The sequence below is a fragment of the Lissotriton helveticus genome, chromosome 6 (genome assembly GCF_964261635.1).
Source record: "Lissotriton helveticus chromosome 6, aLisHel1.1, whole genome shotgun sequence".
In the NCBI taxonomy this organism is placed as follows: Eukaryota; Metazoa; Chordata; class Amphibia; order Caudata; family Salamandridae; genus Lissotriton; species Lissotriton helveticus.
In genome coordinates this window covers 906592018-906618219 of record NC_136067.1, presented here as the reverse complement: position 1 = coordinate 906618219, position 26202 = coordinate 906592018, and positions in this window count along the sequence as shown.

Sequence of the window (26202 nt, the reverse complement as noted above, 5' to 3'; positions counted from 1 at the left end):
TCACACGTTTAGCATATAAGTCTTTATAATACTTGGCGAACGTGGATGCAATCCCCCTGGGTCTCAGCGGTCCTCCCCCGCTCTAGGTCCATAGTGCCGGGAATCACCCTCTTGACTACACTGTGCGTTGCCAGCCAGTATAGGAGTGTTCTGGATTTGTCTCCCACCCATAAACTTTGCAATGGGATGCATTCCAACAGATCTGTACCTCATCGAGACACATTTGCCTCAGTGATGTCTGGTCAATCTCTACCTCGCTTGACTCAGTTTCTTCTTTCCCCAACCGTTCCTTCATGCGAGCAATATGGACCTCTGACCCCTCTATCTGGTGCTGCTTTCGCTTGTTCCTAGCTTTAAAGTGAGATTGCAAAATAACCTGCATATATGTTTTGCCAGCTACCGTCAGGGTCCCAAGTAACTCCACGGAACAATTGTTCAGTGCGAAGAATGCCTCCAACTTTTATGAGTAAGTCTGTTACCTAGTTATTCATCTGTCGCGATGCATTGAGCCACCAGATGGGGATCTTGTCAGGCCATGTACCCCCAATATGGACCATCACTGGGGAATGGTCCAGATTGGGTAAAGGATGCACATCTCGTGATATAGAGCAGATCAGTGGTGGCCATGAAGAGAAGGTCAATACGAGACCTTATTTTGTGCGCAGCTGATGTGTGGGTAAGCACCAATGAGTCAGGATTGTAGACCTACCAAACATCACAAAGTCCTCTACTATGACACGTGTACCCTGTAGATTGGACACAATGTGGGTGACCACTAAGGGCAAACGCTTGTAGATTAAGCTGGCAACTCCCTGGGAGCCCCTGAAGTATTTAGCATAGTATACCTCTCATAGCCATACCTGGCCTAGATGGGACACCGGATACCGAAGAGATATGTCTCCAGCTGAAGTAAGCCATCTGGTGAATGGCATTTCCCAAATCCCAGAACTGCGCTGTGCTTAACGCAATCATTCATGCCATTGACATTCCATATTATATTAAATGCCATCATGACATGAGGCTCGTAGGGTGTTGAGTGTAGCCCCCTCTCACCAGGGTTTCTCCGGGGTGAATCCCATCTGGTAAACAATCCGCTCCATCTGCACATGGGGATAAAATATGGAGCTATCAGAACTCCCACCTGCGCTGTTGTTTGTGGCCAATGGGGCCCAAACCATCCCAAAATAACCACCATTCTCCCCTCCTGTCATCTCTCTGGAGACGGAGAGTTGTGGCTTTGGGGCCGCTTCTCTCTTACTTCTAGGCCACCTCAGGGATATCGAAAAAAAGAGATTTGGAGTAGTGGATGACCTTGAACCTGGCCGGAAATAGAAGCATATATTTTATGTTCAGTGCTCTCAGTTTTTGCTTGAATGCCTCAAATGATTCATGCTCCCATTAAACTTTCCAAGAATAATCCGGAAGAATGAGGATCTTGGAGGATTGGAATCGTACTATATTCTTCTCCCTGGCCCCATTGAAGATAGTGTCTCCTTCCCTATAGTTTACAATTTTAGCAATCATGGGGTGGGGGTTCGCCTGGAGGAAACTTTGCTGCCCTTTGCTGCCCTCTCAATGATAAAGCAAATTGATAATTGTTCTTCAGGATCCATGACGAGATCCATGGCTCCAGAAATTTCTCTGGAGGTGCCTCCTCTGCGCCATCCACAAAGCAGTGACTGAGTCTTCCAGATCCGAGATCCGCCCATCCGCTCCTGTTACTCTTTCGACAATGTTGCATAAGTCCTGTCTCAGGAGAGCGACATACACCCGACTTCTCCAATTTTAGTTTCCAATGTTGTACGGGATACTTGCATTGCTTGCATGATTTCTGAGGTGTCGTGAATCCCAGGTCTTACTGCATAGGTGCTGTTGTCGTTAATAGATTTGGCAGTGGTGGGTAGGGGAGTTATGAATTTTTCTATTTTTGTTTGTGCCTGGGTCGTGCAGGAGCCCCTGTGCCCCATGATACTTCCCCTTGTCTTCTCTGCGTATATTGTTGGTGGTCCTCAGGGGCTGTAACAGCTCCATGCTGCCAGGTTAGGCAGTATGCCAACTGACAGAGTACACCAGTCACACAGTAGGCGAGATGAGGGCCACCGTCCTGCGTGCACAAGGACTCGTCCGTGGACTTGGCAGCACAAGCAGTTGAGCTCCCCTGTGGGCACAACAGAAACATCACAGTGAAGAGCCACGTCCCCCTTAGTCCGGCACTCCCGTGCCTCATAGGGAAGTTGTCGGCATGATGTAATACGTGCATGGGATCAAGTCCCCAGGATCCACATATGCCAGACAGCCCACGAGTGCCAGGGAAGACCCCCAGTCACGTTAGTCCGGTTCCTCCACCACATTATGGGGTCAGCCAGCACCACATGCCCACCCCAGGACTTTAGGGGCTCACAGTATTCCAGGCCAGGGCAAAACCGCCTGTGGTCTCAGCAGTACATGCAGTCAGGCCCTCTTTGCTGTCTGCCCTGAACCTTCGCGTATAGGGGCACATCTCCCTCAGTCCGGCAACCCACCGACTCAACGGGGGACAGGCAGCATGATGCAGAAAGCGCCTGTGGCATGTGTCCCCAGGATTTACAGACGCTGGGTAGTGCCCTGGTAGCACTGCACCCGTTAGGGTGAGGATGGGCCTAGGGAGTGGCGCTCAGGCACCGTAGATCAGGGGCCCCACCACCTCTTGGGTTAGCCCAGGTCACACGCTCACCTCAGGACCTGCAGGGCTCCCATCAATCCAGGAGGAGCAATTGAACAGTAAATTCCCCTCTGCAACCGGGGATGTATGTACAGGCGACGTTCTCTGCAATGCTGCTGTGCTCTTGCGCCGGTTTGTATGCCCGCATCGGGCAAGAGGAACAAAAACCAGGCTTATTGAGGGTAAAATGCTGCTTTATTTGGACAGGTATGGCGATTCACATTTACAAAATATTAACAAAGCCTCACTAATACAATATCATCTCCTAACACCCCCCACCCTTAAGCCTACCCAACAATAAACAATTCTCAAAACATTCTTCTAACATACCATCCTTATCATCCCCTTTCTTTCATCCACTGCCTTCATCCTGCCTCAGTCATCGCTCCCCTGTGTTCTCTCTGCTCGAACCTACTCTGTAATGACCCCAACCCTTCCTGACTGTCTCTAGCTCCTTATTTCTACGACCAGAAAAATCCTGCCTGGCGTTTTTTCTGTCCCCCCAAAAAAAGCCTAATATAGACCCCATTGCCTAAAACATACCCCCCCCCCCTTTTATTTTGATAGCCCATTGAGGAGGGGGATGTCTGTTGAGGGGAATAAAGGTTAACATATAAAAATCTATTTCTTTTAGATCTGTCACCAAAACAGCTAGCTCCACATTTTGCTTGAGCTAGAGAGCAACAAAAAACAGACTGTCGCCATAACAGTCTCCGTTTAACATCAGGTTTTTATAGCTAATGTAAATGCTAACTTCTGTTTAATGTTAAGTAAATAGAGTTCATTACCTATGAAGGAAAGGTGAACGCCATCTTGCCTAAAAAACTGAAAATCTTCTTTGTTTATATCATTATGTTCCAACCAACTTATACTATTAATGTAGCAAAAATGATGCATAACTTTCCGTCTCGCCCTCTCAACTGCTGTAAAGTTTTCAGCACCCCACCAGATTTTTCGTGGAACTAGAGCTGTCAATAACAATGTTGTCCTGTCCCAAGATATAGCAATAAATTCGAAATATATTTTCATCTCTTTAATTAAACCCAAACCTGATAACTGCACTAAGTAATTTTTTCCTAAATGTAACAGTAAAACATCAGGACATTTCCTGACAGATAACATATCATTCAATCATGGTAATAGTTGCCCCCATTTCATACCCCCCTTTCCCCACCAATCAATTTTTATTTTGTCACAGTGACAACACAAATTTCTCCCAAAATGCCCTTTTTCTGCTTGCTTCACTGCCCATTTTATAAGAGTGTCCAATTATTCAAATGGAAACGTAATCCATTGTAGGACCTTACATGTGACCTGAAAAAGAAACAAGAAATTAACACAAATATAAAAGCTAAAAATCCTCAATGTTCCTAATGTAACGTAAACAACAAGCAGATGGCCATCGACCTAAACTCTTCACTTATTTAATAGAATAACCCAACCTCGATTCTTCAGATGCAGCACCTATCCGGAAAGAATGCGTACCAAAGCAAACAGGATCTTTCCCAATAAAACGCAAACCTTTTCTCATCACTCCCAGCACTTGTGAAGCTATAAGCCGCAAGCCATCTTGGTGCCTACAAACAAAATCAATATTTGCTCCACCTGCAGCTTTGAAGTCTTGCCAATCATTTTCGTTCCCTTGCCTGCTTGAACCGTTTTAGAATGCTCCAAAAGTATTGATTCCGTAGAAGCTTACACATTTTTAACTTTTAGCCGCCATCTTGACCTCTACCTAACAATTCTAAAAGCTTCACAAAATAACCAACATATGCATAACTTAAATAATATTTGCTCAAAAAGCGAAAAACATATTACCTGGAGGCTCTTGATTATGCGAAGTAACATTGTCAAGGACACTGGGTCTCTAATAAACTGACCTCTTTTCTTTTCCTTTGCCCAACCTTGCAATAGACGCCTTCCCATCTCACCTGCCAATGGCTCATAACCCCAGAAAAACTTTCCATAACAACTCAGCCCAACCAATTTCCCAGCAGTTGTAGAGGCTGAAGTGTTACTTTCAATGTTGGCCATATGGAGCATAGTGCATCATCTCTGCGCATCCTTAAACCTTCTAAACTCTGGGACCTATATAATGCACCTGACTCTAAAAATTCTACCCATGCTCTTCTATCGGCTGTCATGGTACTCATTGCTAGTGGTTTTTCAACTAACTGAAGCATTCTCATTCTGCTAGTTTGCATACATCTTGTGAAACATGTGTTTTTCGCAGATCCACTTCGGGCGCCAAACCATAGAATTTCTGCCACTGCGAACAACATAATGCGTCTGTAATTTTGCTATATGCACCTGGGACATGTTTGGCTTTAAAAATAATATTAAACATCAAACAACCTAGCATAAATCTCTGTGAAAGCTTTAGTAGATGTTTATCTTTCACCTTTTGACCATTGACCAAATCCACACCAGTCTTGTTGTCAGATGTTAAAAATGACTGTCTTGTTTGCCAATTTAGGACCCCACAAAGCCAGTGCTACTAAGAGCAAAAAGAATTAAAAAAAGGCTATACTTCATCGTTCACTTATTCACTTTCTTGGACACCGCTCTGCACACCACCAGCCCTCCCACAATAGGCCAAAACCATTAGCTCCTGCTGAGTCTGAAAACATTTGTATCATCCATACAAAATCCAAATCAAGAGACACATTGTCACTCAAGTCAAGTCAATTGAGCTTTATTTCGATTTAGAGTATAAATCATAAAAAGCGAACAATCATATAACAATACATTTCATTTACAATAAATTCAATATGTACAAATAAAAACCGTCATACCAAGTCTTCCACGTACAGAACTCAGTTAAAAAATAATACAGTTATAACATGCTAAGAAAACGAGACTGTACGTGAGAGTTCTCGCTTTTAAGTTTTAAAACTTAATTGATACTTTTAAAAGTTCGCCGAAAGTTCAATAAATGACTCATTATTAAAAAGTGAGAGGTAAATAACAAATGTTTAGCTTAAGAACGCTCTATGTCTGACCGTGCATTTCAGAAAGTTAGCGAGAAAATAAGTAATCCTTTCACCATCCAACTGCTGCAGGAATAAAAAAGCTAGGCGGCATTGTCTGAGTCCAGTCTGTTTTAGTAGTGGAATCAACCACATTTTCCTGAAATCGTGGATAAATTTGCAGAAGAGGATGGTATGCATGGCCGATTGAGGGGAAATGTCGTCACATGGACACAGCGGAAGGTCTTTAGCCCAATTATTTCTTGTAGGGAATGTGACCAATCGGTGGAACAAGTTCAACCTAAACCGTACCAGGAGATACCTCTCATAACCTGAAATGTTTAGTGTAAGGTATGGTTGAATGGAGGTGGTCATTTGTATTTGTAGTGAACGTATTACTGAAGGTTTTGTTATCTCTATTGTTAGTCTCAATTCCTCTAAATGGGATAAACATTTCATTTTTAGTTCCTTTCTTGAGACTTCAGACATTAAAGAGGGATCGTAATAGTACCTTACCCACCCTAGATCTTGCAAAAACTTTTTTATATAGCACAGCCATCTGGAGTTGTGAGCCTTATCCAATGCTAAGCAGTCTGTTAGAATAGACTGGGTAAGAGTTGCTTTCTCGTTCCTCCAGATTCTGTGCCATAATAATATTGGTTCAGCTTTTGCTAAATCAGTAACATGTGGCAGACCCAACTCTATGTGGCACGCCATAGTACCCGTGCTTCTCGGGACCGCCAAAAGGTATCTCAGGAAGGAGTTTTCCACTTTCTGAATCTCGTCTATCGGTGCAAACCCCCACAGGCCGGCACCGTAGAGAGCCACTGATAGACATTTGGCTTGGTAAATCTTTATAAGTTCACAAGGAGGTCTTTTCCCTAGCTTTCTGGAAAAGTTTGCTAGAGCTGCTGTAGTTCTTAGGAAAAGTAATTTTCTAGTTTCTACAGCTGTGTTCCAAGCTAGTTTGTTGTCTATCGCTACGCCCAAATAGGAATAGCTTTGGGTGGTCTCTAATTTTTGCCCGTATAATCGAATGTCCCTCATTTTTCGTTTGTGTCCTGTGCCTGCCCTCATGACAAAACTTTTACTTGTGTTAATTTTCATATCGAGCCCAGCCATAAAAGCTGAGTATCTGTCCACAGTCTTTTGCAATTCCAGGGGGGTACGCGCTAAGATGACAGCGTCATCCGCGTAAAGGAGCGCTGGTATAGACCGGCCATTCACCATAGGAAGGTCTTGGGCTCCCCTATTCATTGCAACCTCCAGACCATTGGTGTAGAGAGTGAAGAGGAGGGGAGCCAAGACACATCCTTGCCTAACTCCCTTTTCCACGGAAAACTCCCTTGTTAGTTCCCCCTGCACCCCATAGCGCACTCTAGCTGTGGCGTTAGAATAGAGTTCCCTTAGAATCTTAAGCAAGTTTTGTGGAATACCCATGTCCCTTAGTAGAATCCAGAGTTTCGAGTGGGAGACGCAGTCGAACGGGGACGAGAGGTCCTCATAGACCATGTACATGTCGCCCCTTTTGACATGAATATATTTATCTATTAATAGGGTCAAATTCAGTGCCTGCTCTATGGTCCCCAGCCCCTGGCGAAAGCCATACTGTAGGTCTGAAATAATCCTGCCATCGTCCACCCACACCTGTAATTGTTCGAGTATTAGTCATCCTGCCACCTTTCCCAACGAATCCAGGAGTGAGATAGGACGATAGCAGGTTACCGACCCCCTATCTCCCTTTTTAAAAATGGGCACTAATATTGATTTTGACCAAGAAGGCAGGAGGCCTACGGAGCATGTTGCATTGAGCACTCTAGTTAAAAGTGGGGTCCAGATGTCCATGTGTGCTTTAAAAAGATCAATTGGCACACCATCCGGACCCGGTGCTTTACCATTTTTACTTGTACGTAGGGCCAATTCAACTTCTTGCATTGAAAAATAAAGATCAATCGGGAACGGATTTCCAGGTCTATCAGTGTGCGTGGTATCCTCAATAGGATGGTCAAGATACTCGGAATCAGTTGGATTGATCGTGAATATCTTTGAAAAATGCTGGACCCACTCCTTTTCGTCTATTACCACGTCTATTTTAGGGTGATCTATATTATTTGCTAGGAAGGGGGACTTAATCACTTGCCAGAAGGCAGCTGAGTTTTTCATAGCACAACTTTCGTGGAGTTGTTCCCAAAGGAGGGACTTTAGCTCTTTTTTCCTATTGTTTAGGGCTAAGTTATATTTATTCCTAAGGGCTCTAATTTCTAGTGGGTTTCTCACCTCTTTCCTTAGAGCATTTTTTAGGGCTTGATATGTGGTTGTACATTTGTGGTTAAACCAACCCTTTTTTTGCTTTGATTTGTGTTTGAGTTCTCACCATAAAGCTTCATTTATAGTTTTAATTATCCTTTCAAAATTAAAGATTATTTCCTCGTCTGTGGTATCAAAGTCAAGGCATTTCAATATATGAGGAAAGGCCCCTGTGACCACTTTTGATGTTATTTCTTGTGGGTCTACTTTCCCCCATTTCGGGGCATAGCCATTTAATCTATTCACTTGTCACTCCATTGAATGCTCTCAAAAACATTAACCAAACATCAATATCTGCCCTCATTGCAGCTGAAATTTGTATCTTACAATGTGGCTAACTGGCTTGAGACATAGCGAAACCTAGACACCTAAAAATGGTTCTTCCAGCTTTCACCACACGACAAGCAAAATTCAAATGTCATAGCATCGAATTAGTTTCAAGCATAACCAAAGAGGCAATTTGGCTTGCTTAAGTAGTTTAACAATTTTTTGTACTTTACCACTTGGCAGTCTTGCTTCCATCTTGACAGTATCTAGCTCAATGCCCAGAAAGATTAAACATGTTTTGATACCCTCAGTTTTAGCAGGAGCCAGAGGTACTCCAAACTCTTGCGCCATAGTCTCACATTGAATAGGTGCCCTTTTACATTCTTGGGTACCAGCTGCACCTATAAAAAAAGAATTGTCTCAGTAATATGTGACATTACCGTGACCTGACCAGAATGAAAAACACCATTGCAAAAATTTACTAAATGCCTCAAAAAGCTTGCATGACGTGGCACATTCCCATAGGAAGTACCTTATCCACATTATACTGATTGTCAAAATGAATACCCAACAATGGAAAATCTAGAGGATGGACTGGAAATAATCTAAATGCTGATTTAATATCACATTTTGCCAATTGCGCTTTTGGGCCTATTTTTCTGCTCAAACCAATAGCTACATCCATTGACACAATTTGCAGTGCAGTATTAATCTTTGCTATGAAATTGTTTACCCACCATCCTTGAGGCCAAAAAAGATGATGAATCATCCACAATTCACCCTCTGCCTTTTTAGGTATTACTCCTAGAGGGGATATCATCAGGTTAGGTAAAGGTCACCAAGCAAAAGGACCAGCCATTCTTCCTTCGGAAACTTCTTTGCTCAATTTTTGTTTAACCAATTGAGGATGTTCTTTTGTTGACTTTAGATTTTCTGCAAACCTACAAACTCTTAGACCTTGGTAACCTGATCTAAAACCTTTTTTAAATCCCCACTCCAGTCAATACGCTTCCTCCCTGTTAGGGTACATTTTCAGCCAAAAACATAACATTTCTATATCAATTGGAGTAGAAGCCCTTGTAACCAGGCTGAAAGGTTCCACCTCTCCCTCTGCCTTTGCTGTTACCTTCCCAATTTGTTTGGTCTCCAAAACACTGCAAAAAGGCATGTTATCCTCTACATTTTGAACATTCATGCTTGTATCTGCATGAGTTCCTAGGACAATATCCCCTAATAAAATTCCAGCATGCACCCGAATCAGGGTTTTGAGCTCTATTCCAAAATCCCACCGAGTGGGTTTGGCAAGAAAAGGCCGGTGAGGTACTGCTAAGCCACTTGCTGTATGCATAGTGGGAGGCGGTCTTTAAGGGTACATCCATTGGACCCATAATTCGTTGTCCACCTCCCCCCAAGGTTTCTTTGGAATCAGAACTAAACGAGCCCGAAATGCTTTGTCATAATGCAACCAATTAAAACCCCCAAACTCCATGTGCGCTTTACGAATATTGTCAATGTATTTGAATTGTTTCACGCCCGTTCTGGAAACCTTTTGCAATAGAAACTAGCAAATATTAAAAAGGCAGACATCCATGTATCAATTGTTGTGGGCACATTTGTTCTTTTCACCAGTTCCCAGGCTTCTTCCCTGGACCCTTCTTTCAATTTTATTTCTCCATGAAGCAATTTGTATGCGTCAATAAATTCACCCCTACCAATTTGTATCTTTAGTTGACTTACTTAAATGTGCCTCCAATGGCATGGAAAGCCCCATATAAGGTAAACGTTTTAAACCTTACCTTTTACTCTTATCTTCCTTTTCATTACCTTTCTTGTCCTTCCCTCCCTCTGACATGGTTATCTCTTCCTTGACTCCCTTTTCTTCACCATCTTTTCGTGTCTTATTCTCTTTACTTTCCTTAATTGTTTCTAAATCTTCTGAAGTGGATTTTGTACCCACATTTTTATCCAATGACATATGTTCCGCCATCCTCATTTTCTTGCAACCTGATTTACCAGCATCCCAATTCTTCCAACCTTGACTCTCTCCTGATCTCAATGTGTTGGATACATCTGGAAAAGTCTGCCTTTTGAGTTCCCCTGCTTGATATCTTTTACCGCCTTTATGTCTGTTCATCAAGTTCCCCATTGGGTCTTTTTTCTGTAAAACATGACTTTTGGAAAAATAATGAGAGACCCCCGCCTCCTCCTCCATACCACAAACCCCTCTTCATATTCATCTAATATCTCCCTTTCTTCCACGTCTTCGAGCTCTTCTGCATAATCTAATGCACCATCCTAATGCACCTCCCCTCTTCCTGCACTCACAACCGGGCACTTTCCATCTTCCACACCTCCATCAAAACATTTCCAATCAATTATTTGGTTAATGCTGCAATTTATTCTTTTCCCTCGATGTCAGGATTGTTGTTGGAAACTCATCCTTCTCTTCGGGCCAGTGACACCAGGACGCCTCTGACCCGGCCGGCAAATTTTTAGTGAAGTAGTGTGGCTCACTGGTTAGAGGCGGCAGACCCGAGAGCAGAGGACGGCCCGGGACCAGGGTTCGATTCCCGGCGCGGCAGGTTTCTGGACCAGGGTCAGCGGACTCGATAATTCTCTCGCCTCGGTGCCCACTCTGATCAGCGTTCACACTCGGCAACTCTGGGCATTAGCTTGCCTCATCTTCACTAACGGCCCCACCAGACTGCCGGGGATGCCTGGTCTCACCCTGGAGATACCCATTAAGGGACCATCTCTCAGGGAAGCCAGGAAGGGTTTCGCAGCGGTTGAAGCGCCTTGGGACCCTACAGGTAAGTAGTGCGCTATATAAATGCCTATACATTTACATTTACATTTACTGTATCTGGTTTTACCATGCAGAATTTTCCCTACGTTGTTCCACAAGTCGCCAAAACTTGCAGACACTGTATTTCTGCTTTCTCCTTTATTTACTATTTCTTGTTTTAATTCTGCCTCACCAGACAGGAACCCAAATCCATTTCCCAACTTGTGATATCTTTATATTCCTTTTGTTGCTAACTGCGTCTTTCTTGATTATTTCTTTATGATTATCTACACCTGTATTATCCCGAGTAACTAATATATTTTGTACATTAGTTCTTTTTATTTGTTCTGAATCTCTTTCTCCCCCTCTCATTACTGCTTTCAAACCAGGTGACTGTAACATATCTACAATGTTTTCACCATGTATACCACATATTACTGGTGTGAACGATCTCTCCATCACCGGTAGCCAAGTAACATTTCCAATATTTTTACATGTAGTTTTGAATATTGGTATATTTAGCTTAGCATAGCCACCCTGCGGTGTAACAACTGACTGTATTTCCCTCGGGGGTGAAAATGAAAAGGTGTGTCCTCCTAATGCTTCCCCTTTAACTAGGGAAGCCTCCTGAGCCTGCCTCTCACTAACCGCGTGTTTGGCTCTGAGAGTAAGTGTACCCGCATGTCCTCTCCCTCACTTCACAGATGAGGCCAGCAGAAGCGTCGACGAGGTAAGCCCAGCTTCTCCTCCTGACGCATTGTCTAATTCTGTGCTTTACCCCAGACCATGTGTTTTAAACATTTTAGGGTAAATCTCTGATAGTGAGCAGGCCAATACGACTGCTTCTACGCCACAAGCAGCTACCCGCTTCTTTCGCTCCATATGCCCAAAGTTTAAGTGTTTGCCGGGCTGGCAATCTCTCAGCCCTGAGGCCTGTTAGGTCATCAGCTCGGCAAAGACCTAACATCAAGGCCCAGTCTCCACCCCCTGATGGCATGGAGGTAAAGTTATCCCTGGGCGTTTTTGATACCAACGAGATATTGCTAAGCTCCCACGCCAATCAGGGAGTGGAGAGCATTGTCACCACACCCTTTCCCAACTCATTACATGGTGTAGGGTGGGAACCCACCACCCTGTGACTAGTTGGAAACAGATATGGCAGCCGGAAAGCCAAGAAATGGCGTCCACACAGATTCGACTTATATTAAGGCTCAAAATCCTGGACGACATTTTAGTACACAGCGTTTGTGTCTGTGTTGAGCCAGCCACATGATATACCGCAGTGCTGGCTGCCAGTCCTAATGGCTGCTTGTGCACAGCACTGCATGTTAGAACTCATGGACATCATGTGTTTTGTGTTCTCCAGCCCAGGTAAGAATAAAATAAAATTGACAGCTGTCGGGCCCTGGCCAAGGTCATTTAATAGTTTTAATTGGGCCATCGTTTAGTCCACATGAACCAACGCCAGGATACATCTTGATCTTGGCAAGGCCTGTACGGGGAAGGTGGGGACGTTCCCCAGGCCTGCCGGGAGCATCAGCATATTGCTTTAGGAGGACTATGAATGTATGGTAGTTAGTAGGTACAGCGTGAGGCGCAGCACCACGCTGTTCAAGGCAGGGCCGCCCTTAACAAACAGTTAACACATTTAAAACATGTCTAAGAATAACCATTGCCATGGATACTTAGCCTTACGTACAGGCAGAGACATTTTGATTTGTTTGCCTATAAAGTTGGAAGAAAGGGTTCACTGTCAACAGCCCTTTTAGTGCTGTCTTCCATCTGCATAGGAATAATTATTTGAAAAGCTGTGTTGTCAGCATTGTGTTGCAACAGTCCTCTTTGTCAGTATTGCAATGTTGTGCTTCTGCTGTAATGGAGGCCAATCATGATGACTTTGCAGCATTCACCTACTGCCTTTCTTCTATGTGTATCTCTAGCCAGTGCTGCCGGTAAATTAGCTCCAAGGCCCCCTCCATGTTTGCCGCTGCCTTCCAGTGCCCCTTATGAATCTCATTGCTTCACCTTCCTGATCCTGGCTATACCGGTGAGTATCATTACAGTCCATGCAGCTAAGTGAATAGCAGGCTGCACTGCACACTTGCTCAAGGTGCACTTTCACTGAGACAATAAAAGTGCATCTTCAAGAGTGCTAACAAGATAACTTACGGTTTCTTCAGACATTATTTACTTTCAGTAATTTTTAGACTTGTTTATAATCTTGTGTGTCATTTACAATAGAAGAACATGGCATATACACACACTGCATATTTCTTCGCAGAGGAGTGTTTAATGTATTCCTCGCTTTTACATTGTATTCAGGTTCTTAGGAGGTAGCATCAAGCCTTTTAAATGCCATATTTGTCTATAATGTATCCCTGCCATCGATTTAGTGAGTCTGAATTTCAAATGAAAATACATTTTAATTTGTTAAAGCAACCGCGTCATTCCTGAAGCTGTGCAGTGGGTAATGAGGGGCACAGGGTGGTGGTTCCGTCTACTGAGATAGGTTTGCAAATATGGGATTGGATACACCTTGAAACGCATCAGGTCACCACATATAAGTAAAATAACATGTTCCATCGTGTGCGCACACTCGAGAGGTGGCTGCTAGATGTGGCTCTTTAGGACACTTTTGTCAAGGGAACAAAAACCTTAGGACTGCTGACTGTCGGAACTCATTGATCAGCTATGGGTGGTGTCTGCGCCTCACTTCAGTTTCTTGTCTGGGCCATGTTCAAGGGGGCCTCCTTGAGGGACATTTGTACTGCTGCCACTTGGGCTGCTCCCCTTATGTTTGTTTCCCATTATCGGCTTCAGTTGGGGATGGCGGCCTCTGCTGCCTTTGGGGCTCATGTCCTATCTGCAGTACATGGTTTGTAATGTGTACTGTTTTCTGTTGATTAAAATGGACCTGTTTTTTCTCGCACTTTTTGGTCTGTTTTTTTCTTACAATCACCGTGTGCTTGGGTATGGGCTCTCTGATAAGGAATGGGACGGGGAGACAGGATGAGGAGGTAATGCCCGGTTACTCACTGGTAATATCCATTACTCCGAGTCCTGGTCTCCCTGTCCCATTCCTGAGCCCTTCCCTCCCTCCCTGTCTTGGGTTTCTTTGGGTGATTGTCTGTTTTCGTTCTGGGTTTTCTTCGGTATTCTCAGGATGTTGAAGTGATGCACTTCCCCCTTTATGGTCGCCTGGGAGTGACGCCATATTGGGGGAGGTGCGAAAAAGCTCAGCTAGGTTGTAGATTTCTGTGGAGCAGACTAGCTGCTCACTGATAAGGAATGGGACGGGGAGACCAGGACTCGGAGTAATGGATATTACCGGTGAGTAACCAGGCATGTTTTTGCGTCTTCCTTTTTTTATCTCCCTGCCTTTCTCTCACATTTATTCCTTCTCAAGTTGCCCTTGGCTCCCTCTTTCTGACTCTGTCTCTCTATCACTTTATTAGCACCCTCTACTATTCCTTTCTGGTCTTCCCGTCCTCTGCCACACAACTCCTTCTCTTCCATCCCTATTTCTTTCAGTCTCCCCATCTCCCTCTCTCTCTCTCTCTCTTACTCGTCTGTCTGTCCCCTCTGACTCAAGTTCTCCTTTTCTCTTCCTCCTTTTCTCCACTTTTCTTCCCTTGAGCTTCCGTTCTCCCCATCTCTTTCCCCTGTCTGTTGCCTTCTCTCCCTCCTAGTGCTCGTTCACTAAGAGTGAATTCAAATACCTTAAAAGTTCCCATCTAATGCATGTGGATCTGGGAAGCATGGCTTGAACTGCAAGAAGTCTGACTTATCAGAAATTTTCCTCCCGGCAACCACTGCCAGACCCTGCCAGGGTCCTCTCCTGTCAGAAAGGGGATGAGAAATTATTGTTAGCACCTATAGGGCCCTCTCCTGCCAGAGATAGAGCAAAGATAGGATAGTGCCAGAGTTGTTTTTGGACAGTGGAGCTGGGGCAGTGTCTGTAGACTTACAGGCAGGCCTGGAAGTATGGAAGGACGGTGGAGCTGGGCAGTGACGGTAGACTTACTGGCAGGTCTGGGAGTATTAAAGGGTGCACTGGCAGTCATCAATGGTTGTTAGTTGCATAAGATAAATATAGAAAAACTATGGCTTAGTTGCATATAGTATTGGAAATGTTTCAGTATCGAAATGTTGAGAATGTGAAAGAACTATAACGAGACTCTTTGAAGTTACAGCATAGGCAGTGAACGGTGGTACTGCTTTATTTTCACAATGAGGACAAAAATGGAGAGCGCCATTGGGAACCGTCTCAGCACGTCTTTTCAGAACTGTCAGTGCTGAGCATCTACAGGCCCCGGACCACTTAAAGCCCTGGGTGTAACAAGGAAACTGGACCAATCACAGTTTTCCCACTGATCAAACTGTGTATTCCTCGGCAATTACTTCACTTCGCTGTGTTATCTTTTCCTTAATTATTTTCTTTTCACCCATGAACACCGGCAGTAGTGGTTGCATTACAGCGCTCAGTTCACCCATTGATTCACAAAGTAACCATTACTTCTTCTCTGACCATGTGTGGTCTTTCCACAGCTTATATTAATTTGCAGCCTGCTGACTGCTTTGGTTTGTACCCTTCTGGGACTCTCTACAGTCACCTGTCTCTTCGGGGCCTCTTCAATAAAACCAAATATTGCATTCTCCCGATTTTTCGACCAGAGTTTCTCACCCGCCTTAGCTTCTTACTATTCAACAGGGGACCTCTGAGCACCTTCAGTCCCCTTCTTTCCTTCTGATGATTACTAGCACAATTGGCATGGGTTGAAAGACCACTGACTACATTTTCATGTAAATTATCAGTCTGTCACACATGAGTAATCTTTCTTTAGAGGACCAAGCACTTTAAAGTAATGTTGAGATGCAGCCAATAGATAACCTTTTGTATAATGCTTGTTTGCATTGTGTATGTGATAACGCATACAGACTACGGACCGCAAATGATTTGTAAACATTAACAAGTATGTTGCACTACTAACTTGAATTCTAGTACCAAATTTTAGATGTTTCCAAGGGAACCATTGCTTTTTTCATGTACATCATTACCAAGATTCCATTTTGGGTCATTTGGGAAGACCTATATTCTCTGCATGTTTTCTCTTTCATCTTTATGTTAGATCTGCCAGCCTTAGAGTGGTCTTCCCCCAATATTTTGTCTTACTCCTACATTTTTGATGAACTCCTTTTTGCTGACCTTAGGACTCTGTGCTCTTTACAGCTGCTAACCAGTGCTAAGTTCCATGTGCCTGCTCCTCTAAACATGGAAAACATTGGCTTACATCGAATTGGTATATTTAATGTACTTGTAAGTTCCTAGTAAAGTGGTACCACATGTACCCAGGACCTGTAGATTAAATGCTACTAGAAGGCCTGCAGCACTTATTGTGCCTCCCACTTACGTGGCCCTTTAAACATGTCTCATGACTGCCACTGCATCCTGTGTGTGCAATTTTAAACTGCCATTTCGACCTGGCAAAGTAAAGATTTTGCCAGGCCTAAACTTTCCTTTTTAGGTCTCGCGCCTAGCGTTGCAGTGCACAGCACGCAAGACCTCTTGAAAGGGTTTTAGAAAGCTAACCACGCGCTTGTGCATGTGGTTTTGCTTTAACCTGCTGTTATTGGCTTTTGCTTGCTTTTTTAAAAATAAATACAGCACGTAATTGGGCAAAGGCGGGACAATGTCCCGCTTTGCTCCGCCCTTTTCCATCCGTGTCTAGAATGCGCATCAGCGCACGTCACAGACGACAGGCTCCCTCGGCGGCGCCCCCTCCTACGTGGTGCACGCGCATCACTGGTTTTGCACGCCTCCGTGCTGCAGTATGTAAACACTTGATGTAAGGTTTATTAGTTAGGGTTTTCAGAGCTTCAGGGTGACACGTGTAAACAGATTTCTGAACAAAAGGTTGTAAGCGAGAGGCGTGCAGCTGCACGAGCTTGGGTTCTGTAGCCGCATGGAGCCAGCGGTGCGGGAGAATACTGCCTCTCACTGTTGCCAATCTTCTTCTGAAGAGGGATGTGCATGTGTCACCGTAGGGAGTGCTTTGCGGCTATTGTCAAATATGGCATCTCAGCGCTATACAATCTCAGAACCCTATCAACACAAGCACAGCGCTATAACACACAAAGCCGCAGCTGCTTTGCATAGGGTGGCCGCGTTACTCCTCACTGCTCCACTCCAGTGTAGCCCCGATGTGGGATTGGTTTTGATGTAGCGCCAGGCCTCCCGGAGTGGGAGCTGCGCAGACAGGTGCCATCCCTTAAGTGATGGAAAGGGAAGTAAGGCTGATTTTAAAAAGCCCCGCTATTGTTAGTTGAACTTGAAGGCTGAGTTAATTGGTGGTAATTGGTAAAGGGGTATTTGCTGTCTGTCTGACTAAAAGCAGCGCTTTGCCTGAGGTTTAAGCTGTGAATGCCACATACGTCGCTTCTCAAGAGGAGCATAGGAAGGTACTATATTTTTATTTATCTCTACTTGAAATTTCATGTCCGGCATTTCGCAAAGACTTTCTGCACACAGAATTAATTTAGAACTATTAACTTGGCTTGTATTTGGAAGCACGCCTTTACTCATTGGGGCATTTACCAATTTACCAATTGTTACCCGATTTAAGGACATGCATTTTATTGACTTTGGAAGGATGAAAGGCTAGGTTTTGGGATTCGAACCTGTGGCCATAAGGTCAGCATACATTCCTCAGTAGTTTATAGACAAAACAGTAGATCTCACGACAGACTAAAAACCCTGAAGGGTCAGTAGGGCTGCTACAGAGTCAGTATTATGTGACAGACTCCATACCAGCCTTTCTTGCCTCTCAGGTTTGTTTAATTCCGTTATAGTTTAATGATAGTAGTCCATGGCATCCTGCATGGCTACTTCCATTGCTGTTCGCTCCTATGCACCCCTTTTCATGCAGAGAGTCCGTCTGCTCGTCCGTTCTATTCTCTTTTCTCCTGCAGACCTTTTAATGGTCACCAAGGTCCTTATAATTTCCGACCGCCACCTCCCCCACCCCCATAACGAGTGGTGGCAGCATTTGCAGAGAGGCCATGGTTTGAATGGGCCTTCAGAGTGCTGAAGTTTATCTCTTTGCGTGTTGCGTGCTCTGTGGACGAGTGTGGCCTGGGGCACTGTGAGTAGTTGGCAATCCTTTCACCAATACCAACAAGCATTTGCAATGCAATAGGTCTCGCATTATTAAAGTTTGAGCTATTGGCATTGCTAAATAATGAAACACCTATAGCTCAAACTTTAATAATGCGAGACCTATTGCATTGCAAATGCTTGTTAATATATATCAGTCACTCCTAAAGAAGGACCTATATGCACCCACAGGGCAGGGTGCCGTGTATTTAAACAGTTAGACATGTATTTTTAACTCTTACATGTCTTGGTAGTAAAACATTCTTACATTCATTTATCACTACTGCAAGGTCTACTTCTCCCATAAGATAACTTGGGGTTACCTTATTTCATTTATTAAGTGATACATTTCAATTGGGAGCAGATGGGAATTTCGAGTTTGGTGTCAATGGAATTATATGTAAAACCCTCTTTAATGGTATAGTGAGATTTTAAGTTAGAAAATCCCACTTTTAGAAATCTGGCATTTTTTTGTCCCAACCATTTGGTGCCTGCAGCCTGTCTATTGGGTCACATAACTTGGTGTAATCGGTAGTTGGTCTTTGTGTATTGCTCCCAGTGAGACAAACGGGGATAGGTGTTGGCAGAATGGGCCATCTCTGACTTGATGAGGGGGAGGAGCTGTCACTTTTCCCACTTGTACATCACAAAGTCTCTGACACTAGCCTTTTGTGACCCCAGGCAAGCTGTGGCCAGGACAGGATACTCCAAACACCTCTGGGAGTGGAAACATCCAGAAACAACTTCTACTTCAAAGTTACTTCAAAGTTAGTACCAGGTATAAATATTGGACCCTCCCACCCAACTCTTCAGTACACAGCTGCACCCGTGCAAGACTCAGAAGAGATGCTGTGCTGCTATGCAAGAAGGACTGCTATCCTGCTGAGTGAAAAGGACTGGACCTGCATCTTGAACTCAGGACCACCAGAGTTACTACAAGGGCTAGTTGCCTGGCCTTTCGATCAGAGCCTCAGGGACAGAAAAGAATCCAACCACCTTAAACCCAGCACCTGGACTCAGCCAATGGTGCCACCTCAAGCCTGGACCCTTTAAAATAGGCCTGAAGATACTATGCTAGCCCAGCTGTGCTCCTGGTTGCTAATTGAGTAGGATTACACCCCCCTCAACCAGTAACCCAATTTCCTAAATTTATATTTTCAATCACCTTTAAATACATATATTCAGTATAGTCGTTGTGCAAATAAACTCATGTATATAGAGGTGTCTGAACCACAACATAAACCGGGACAACCAAGCCCAGGGTTTGGCTTGAATTCAAGAGCCTCTACACAAGCAGAGACATGAAAATCATGTAAACATATGATAACATCTCTTCAAAATTCAAAGAAAGGCTGTTTAAATACCATGTGGGTGCCTTGCATTATATTGCTGCATTAAGTACCATTTATTATCAGTGATAGTTTTTAAACATGAACTTAGAAACATTCATGACCCCACCAACAATGGTAGCCCACCAATCTCCACCGTGGCAACAACGCCATTAATGAACCAAGAAGCAAGTCAGTTGTCCTGTACACTAGGTATGTGCCCTTGGTTTTTATTATAGACAGTGCAACATTATAGTCTATTAAATCAAACCCAAGAAATTTTTCTAAAGCAGATACTCAAACTCATGTAGTTCAAGGTGCCCTCAAAAGTGACAAGAAAAAGGAGGCACTGTGAAATAAAATAATTGCATAGTGTAAGGCACCTGGATTTTTCGCTTTTTCATCATCTGGTTTTTGATCTTTTTACTGTGGGTGAGCCTCACTACTCGTGACTCACCCACGGTACACGGACTGCATATGTTTACTGCCAGTGTCTGCCGTCTAAGATAAGGGAGCTGCGATGCAGAAAGGTTAAGGGACTATTGGCTGGTTACAGGTGAACATGTGTACACATATGTGAGGTTTGCTCGTGTGAGACTCCTGTCATGCACAGCCCCTTAACTGTGCACAGATAGTCTGGCGCAGAGGTGACTGCACGACTGATTATAGATCTGGGGTAGGCCTCATAATGTTAATGTACACTCATAGGGAATGTACGTCTGGTGTACTATCTTGTCTGCAGTAAACTCCATTATACACCAAGGGGATGACTGTTTTAAAGTGCAATATTGCTTCCCTTTGGTCTACAGAGACCAGTGACATATCGAAATGGAGTGGAACCTGTATGCCAAACTCACATCTGAGATTTCCCAGACAATATCTGTACAACTTATGGGTCATCCAGAATTGTCATATTTCGCAGGCTCAGCTCAGGAACAGCGCTCAGGCCTTTTGTCATCTTGCTCTGTCACATTAATTTAATTTCTCGCCAGCAGCAGAAACAATGGCATCCCCACACAAAGGGAGCCATTAACAGAGTTTCACTTAGTTACTGAGGAGGACATCTGTAGCCAACACAGGCAGGGACTCGCCTTTGAAGATTTGGTGGGAAAGGCCCTGGCAGTGATGTCAGCAAGGGGCAGAGCTGTGGCCCCTAGAGGAGATATGACCAGTGACACCTGAGTGACAGCATTTTAAATTGTCCTAGCATGCTGTGCAGGAGGGATGGAATGGGGGAGAGGTTATGTGGCACCCCAGAATGGCCGAGGTGCCTAGCTTCCAGACCTGTCTGCCCTCACTTAAAAGGTCTTCCATAAGGGGCGAGCTCTCTCAGTTGTGTTTTTTTATGCAGACACTGGGACTGGAAGGGGCAGCCATGGACCACTGGAAGGAGGAACCCCCTGACATACATCAGGAGTAGGGATTCTGACAACAGTTGACCCAGGACCAGTGGGGCTCTCCCAAGGAACAGGGACACTGGTCCCTTTACACTCTTAAAGGGATAGTAGGTTGAAGGACTGGACTTCTGCGCCAAGGAGGAGAGAACCCCCAGAGGAGAAAAAGGCTGGTGTAGAAAGCCAGAGGAACCAACTCCCTGGAAAGTTCATCACGTTAGAGATCCGGAGGACTAAGAAAGTTCTTCTGGTGGCTAGGACTTACCACCAGGAGCAAAATGAGCCCAAAAGTGAACAAAAGAGCAAAACGGGGCCCAAGATGTGAGCAGGGGAAGGATTTGATATTTGACCACCCCAACATGATCACAGAGCTCTTGAAGCTCTGCTGCCCAGCTGCTCAAAGCCCCCAGGGTGGGCCAGGACCTGGGGTTGCCACAAGGAGTAATTGCCTTCTTCATACCCTAGGAGGGCGCATGCAGGAACCCCAACCCCTGGGCTAGGTTTCATCCACAGGGGCCCGCGATCTCCAACTCCAGGCCCCCACACCATCAGCAAGCTACAGGGGTGTTATTGTGTCCCTGAGAGGTAAAGGGAAGGGCCTGGGAATCCTAGGGTTGGGCTCCCTGGGCTGCCCCCAACAAGTCAATGCCTGAAAGATGCCTGGGTGGGACCAGGCACCTAAAAGATTTTTTTTAAATAAAAAAGACAAAGATATGGGGAAAGGCGCATGAGGCTTTGTGGCAAGACAAAAGATAGCGGCAGGCCCCCTCATCAAAATTCACCGGCTCCACAAAGGAGCACCCATAATGCCCTGCAGGCCTTTTTGGCAGCCCAGAAAGTGAAATGGGGTGGCCCCAGGGTGGCAGTGGCAAAACCAATGATTGCAAGAGAGCAGGAGGGGCTGCAGGAGGGCAGGAGCTCCCCCAATGGAAAAGCCACAAAGTAGTGACCCTGGGTTGAGAGGGCCAAGAAGAAGAGGACCACACTAAGTTTTGTTGATGTTTGCAAAAACTTCCCAGGCTGGAATAGGTGCTCTGCAGCTAGGAGTACAGTGCGGTTTAGGGGCTGAGTTTATGGCTGCAGGGTATGTGGCCTAAAGGATGTCAAGGAAGATAGACACATGCTGCAAGTTCAAAAACTATTCATGTCAAACTGTAATTCACAATAGTTTAAAATGCTGTATTGAAAAGTGTTTTGCTTGATTGATTGGCAATGCTTTATTCAAAAGTAATATTCACCATGGTTTTAAGCAATGTTTCCTTAGAGGCTGCAGTGTTTCATTACTAATGATGCAAGCACCTGTTTGTAATGCATGATTATTCATAAGTTCAGAGGGATAATGGCTACTGGAGTAGGTGATGGAATGAAGTCTTACCTTAACATGTGATTCCAGCTTTGAAACGTGACAACATTGACCTAATGCAAACCGCCACACCCATAAATGGCTATGTGCTGTATTGTACATGAAGTGGGTGTACTATGGATGTTGGGGTCATGACCTCTTTAGGGTTCAAATGACATTTTTGCAAAAGTTGTTTCACCAGCCTTATGTATATTTGTAAATTACTGCATAGTATTCAGTAGTATGTATGTAATAAATGTCTTTTTACTTTTCTAAAGAAAAAGCCCAGACTGGACAATTATTTTTTATGAGTTATTATTGTGTCCCAGCAAATGGTGATAACTAGCCCACACCACCTTCCTTGAGTAGGCCTTGGACTGTGCTGCTCTGCTACCCTGCGAAAGTCAAGCTATGCAATCAGGTGTTTAGTTCCTAGTGAAGGGTGAATGTGGACCCATTACTTGAGCGTTCTACGAAACTAATGGCCTATTTCCTCAAACTTAGGATCACATCATTGTTCATGCAAGGATGCCTGCATTTATATTAGGTTTTTTGGTTTCACAGTGTGCAATTCAGTCACCAGATGGGTATCCCAATCTCTGTGCAAGAGGTTATAATGAGCCTTGCAGATAAAATCCACAAGGCCAGGCTCCGTTCAGCTCATTTTAGACTTGAGGGTTCCAGAAGATATGGAGCTGAGCCGGTTGAAGACACCTCAATTTAAGTTTAAGGGACCAAGAAAATCTGAAGCTGAACTGGTTCGAGTCTTCAGTGACTCACTCAACTCTACTTGCATATGATTTAATAGAATGTAAAGACTGGAGTGGGACATACAACACTGGGAGAATCTGGCCGAGTCCCTAGCCAGCAGGGACTCTCGCAGATTCTGGAGAATTATTAACCATGGCTGCGCAGATCTCCCATCTGCAATTGAACCAAACATTGCAGCCAATGTTTGGCAAGATCACTACCAGGGGCTTTACGCCCCCGAGGCAGAGGAGCTACAATCACCTGAAGCTAGTATTACCAACACACACAGATCACTCCCCTTCACCTTGAAAGACGTTGAAGTGGCCATAGCGGGCTTGTCATCTGGTAAAGCCCCGGGATTAGATGGGATCCCCGGCGATCTTTTCAGGCAGGAACCTGTGATCTGGGCTCCATATTTCATGCAGTTGTAGAGGGGATGAGGTTACCAGATACTTGGCTGGGAGCAGAGGTGGTACCGATATATAAAAAGGGCTCGCCTCTGCTCCCCGCCAACTATCGTCCGATTAGCCTCATTGACGTCAGTCAAAAGCTATTCGGAAGGCTGATCCTGGATAGACTCCAAAGTTGGATGGAAGAGACTGAGATCCTGAGCCCTCTTCAAGCAGGTTTTAGGAAGGGTGTCTCTACAGTGGACCAAATTCTGAGACTAAATATTCTATTCTGGAAAACTGCATATGTAGAAGGGGGGTCACTGTATGCAGTTTTTGTGGACCTCCGTGCCGCCTTCGACCTGGTCCCTCGGGCCAGGTTGTGGGCGGTATTGGAGGACATGGGCGTCCCTGGAGACATCCTACAGATTCTCGTTAGGCTTCACACTAACAACTACGCCCGGGTAAGGTATGGAAAGGGAGGCAGGCTGACAGATAGGTTCCCTGTCCAACGTGGGGTAAGGCAGGGGTGTGTGTTGGCGCCGACCCTGTTTTGCTTGTTTACAAACGGGGTGATAGAACACCTCCGCAAAATCGCCAACATTGATGCGCCACTATTGAACAGCAGTAGGGTGCCCGCGATCATGTTTGCGGATGACACCCTGCTGCTGTCAAAAACGCCAATGGGGCTCCAAAGGATCCTGGATGGATTTTTGGACTTCTGCAACAAAAGGGGCCTAGAAATAAACCCAACAAAAACAAAATTCATGATCCTAAGCCGCAAACATAAAAACTGTCCAAATCCACGTCTCGGGCATGCACCTCTGGAGAGAGTTAACGAGATTGAGTATTTGGGCGTAACACTTAATCACAACTTTGCCGCACAAAACAAAAGCAACCACTAAACTAATCCAGAGGGCGGGTGCAATTAATAGAATCGCGAAAAAATCCCCCTTTCGCCCATTGGCACCTGCAATACAAATTTACAAGGCCCAAGCACGGGGTGGTATCATTTATGGGGCTGAACTATGGGGCCACACTCCGCTTCACTCCATCCAAGTTGCTGAGAATAACTTTATTAGGCAGCTGACGTGTCTCCCTTTAAGCACCCCACTAATTCCGCTGAGAATGGACTTAGCACTGTGCCCTATTAGCGAAGAAGTGAGTCTCAAACCTTTGACCTATTGGAGGCGCCTCTGGAGTAGCCAAGATTTGAGCCATTACAGAAGCGAATTGCAAGAGCTTCTTAGAACGATATCCGTATCCAAAATTCAATGGCTCAAGTATATAAGAGACATGTGCATGACCCTTGGAGTCCCAGAGCTATGGAATGACCCACAAGCAACATCGTTAAGGCTTCCCAGGAAAGCACTTTCCCAACTTTTTTATGGTTTCATGCTCCAGAGATCTATTACCTCAATTCGGGAGGGCTCCTTAACTGACATATTCATCAAAACAAAAGACATCTACAATTTTGAATATGTCCTTGATGCAATGTCTCCTGTATATGTTAGAAAAATTTATTTACAATGGAGATACGGCTCTCTTCCTTTGAGGTCGCTCACTAAAAATTGGGACGACAAGCAGGCCTCACCCAACTGCCCCGCATGCAACCATAAATTAGAAAACAACGTGCATGTAGTTTTATTTTGCAAAGCCTATCGCAACATTAGGAGCTTCTGGCTCATGCCATATTTAAGGAATTTGGGCTTTCGAACTTATGCCCCAGCTTACAGAGTCCTTAAAACTGATCTTTCATCTCCCACAGTATTTGCAATGGCGAAGTTCCTGACAGCTATGTGGAGAGTACGCGCAAGAATCATAAGAGACTCCACTGTGTCTTGACTAATTCCTCCCTATACGCTTTTAAGAACTTAACTGTAAAAATTGGAAATGATTGTATTTTAAAAGATGCACTTTTAAAAAAAATTGAGATTCACTCCATGGATTTTAAACTGATTAATCCCTTTTTACAGTTTTAAATATTGTAATGTTGTTTATTTGTACATCTTTTATGATCATACAGATCGAAATAAAGATTGTTGATGATGATGAATAGAATGTGATATTGCTTTATCCAGCCCTGCCAAGTGGCACAAATCTTGGGTTATAATTTTTTTTTAAATCGTTTCACCGGAGATGCATCACACAAATCAGCTGAGTTCAGCTTGCATCAAGTGTAGTCTTTAAGATTTTCAAATGTTTCATTTGTCAAAAAGAATGTGTGATGTTCCCTAGCTGCATTCGGCTAATTATCAGGCAGGCTTCTTTAGCTGGTGAATGTCCCTACTTTACAGTAACATGATTTGACAGACTCCTCCAGCTGTGAGTCATTTATGGAAAGTGCAATGCTGTCTGACCTCTGAGAAGCATCTTCCTGCTACAGTACTAACACAATAGTAGTGCTCATTGGAGGGGCAGACCATGCTTAGTATCTCTGGCTGCAATTCGTCGGCGTGCAGAGTAAACATCTATTCAGTTGTGTGCATTCGATTCACAGTCTGCTGTTTTCAAGATAGAACGTAGCAGGTTTGCCTCCGTGATTTGTGCTATTGCAGAGAGCAGCAATTTTCAGCAACATGTTAAATTGCATAGTACTTAGGGGCATATTTAAGGGAAAGTCATGTAGCACAGCACATCACCTTGTTGCATGACAGGGAAAGGGCAGGAACGTGCCATATTTAAAAGAATATGGCACATTCCTGCATTTGTCCCTGTGCTGGTGCTGTTATGTCTGCCTAGCGCCAACATGCAGGGGTGCCTGTGTTGCATGCAGGATTTTTTTGTGCAAGAAGGGGTACCTTCCTGCACAAAACC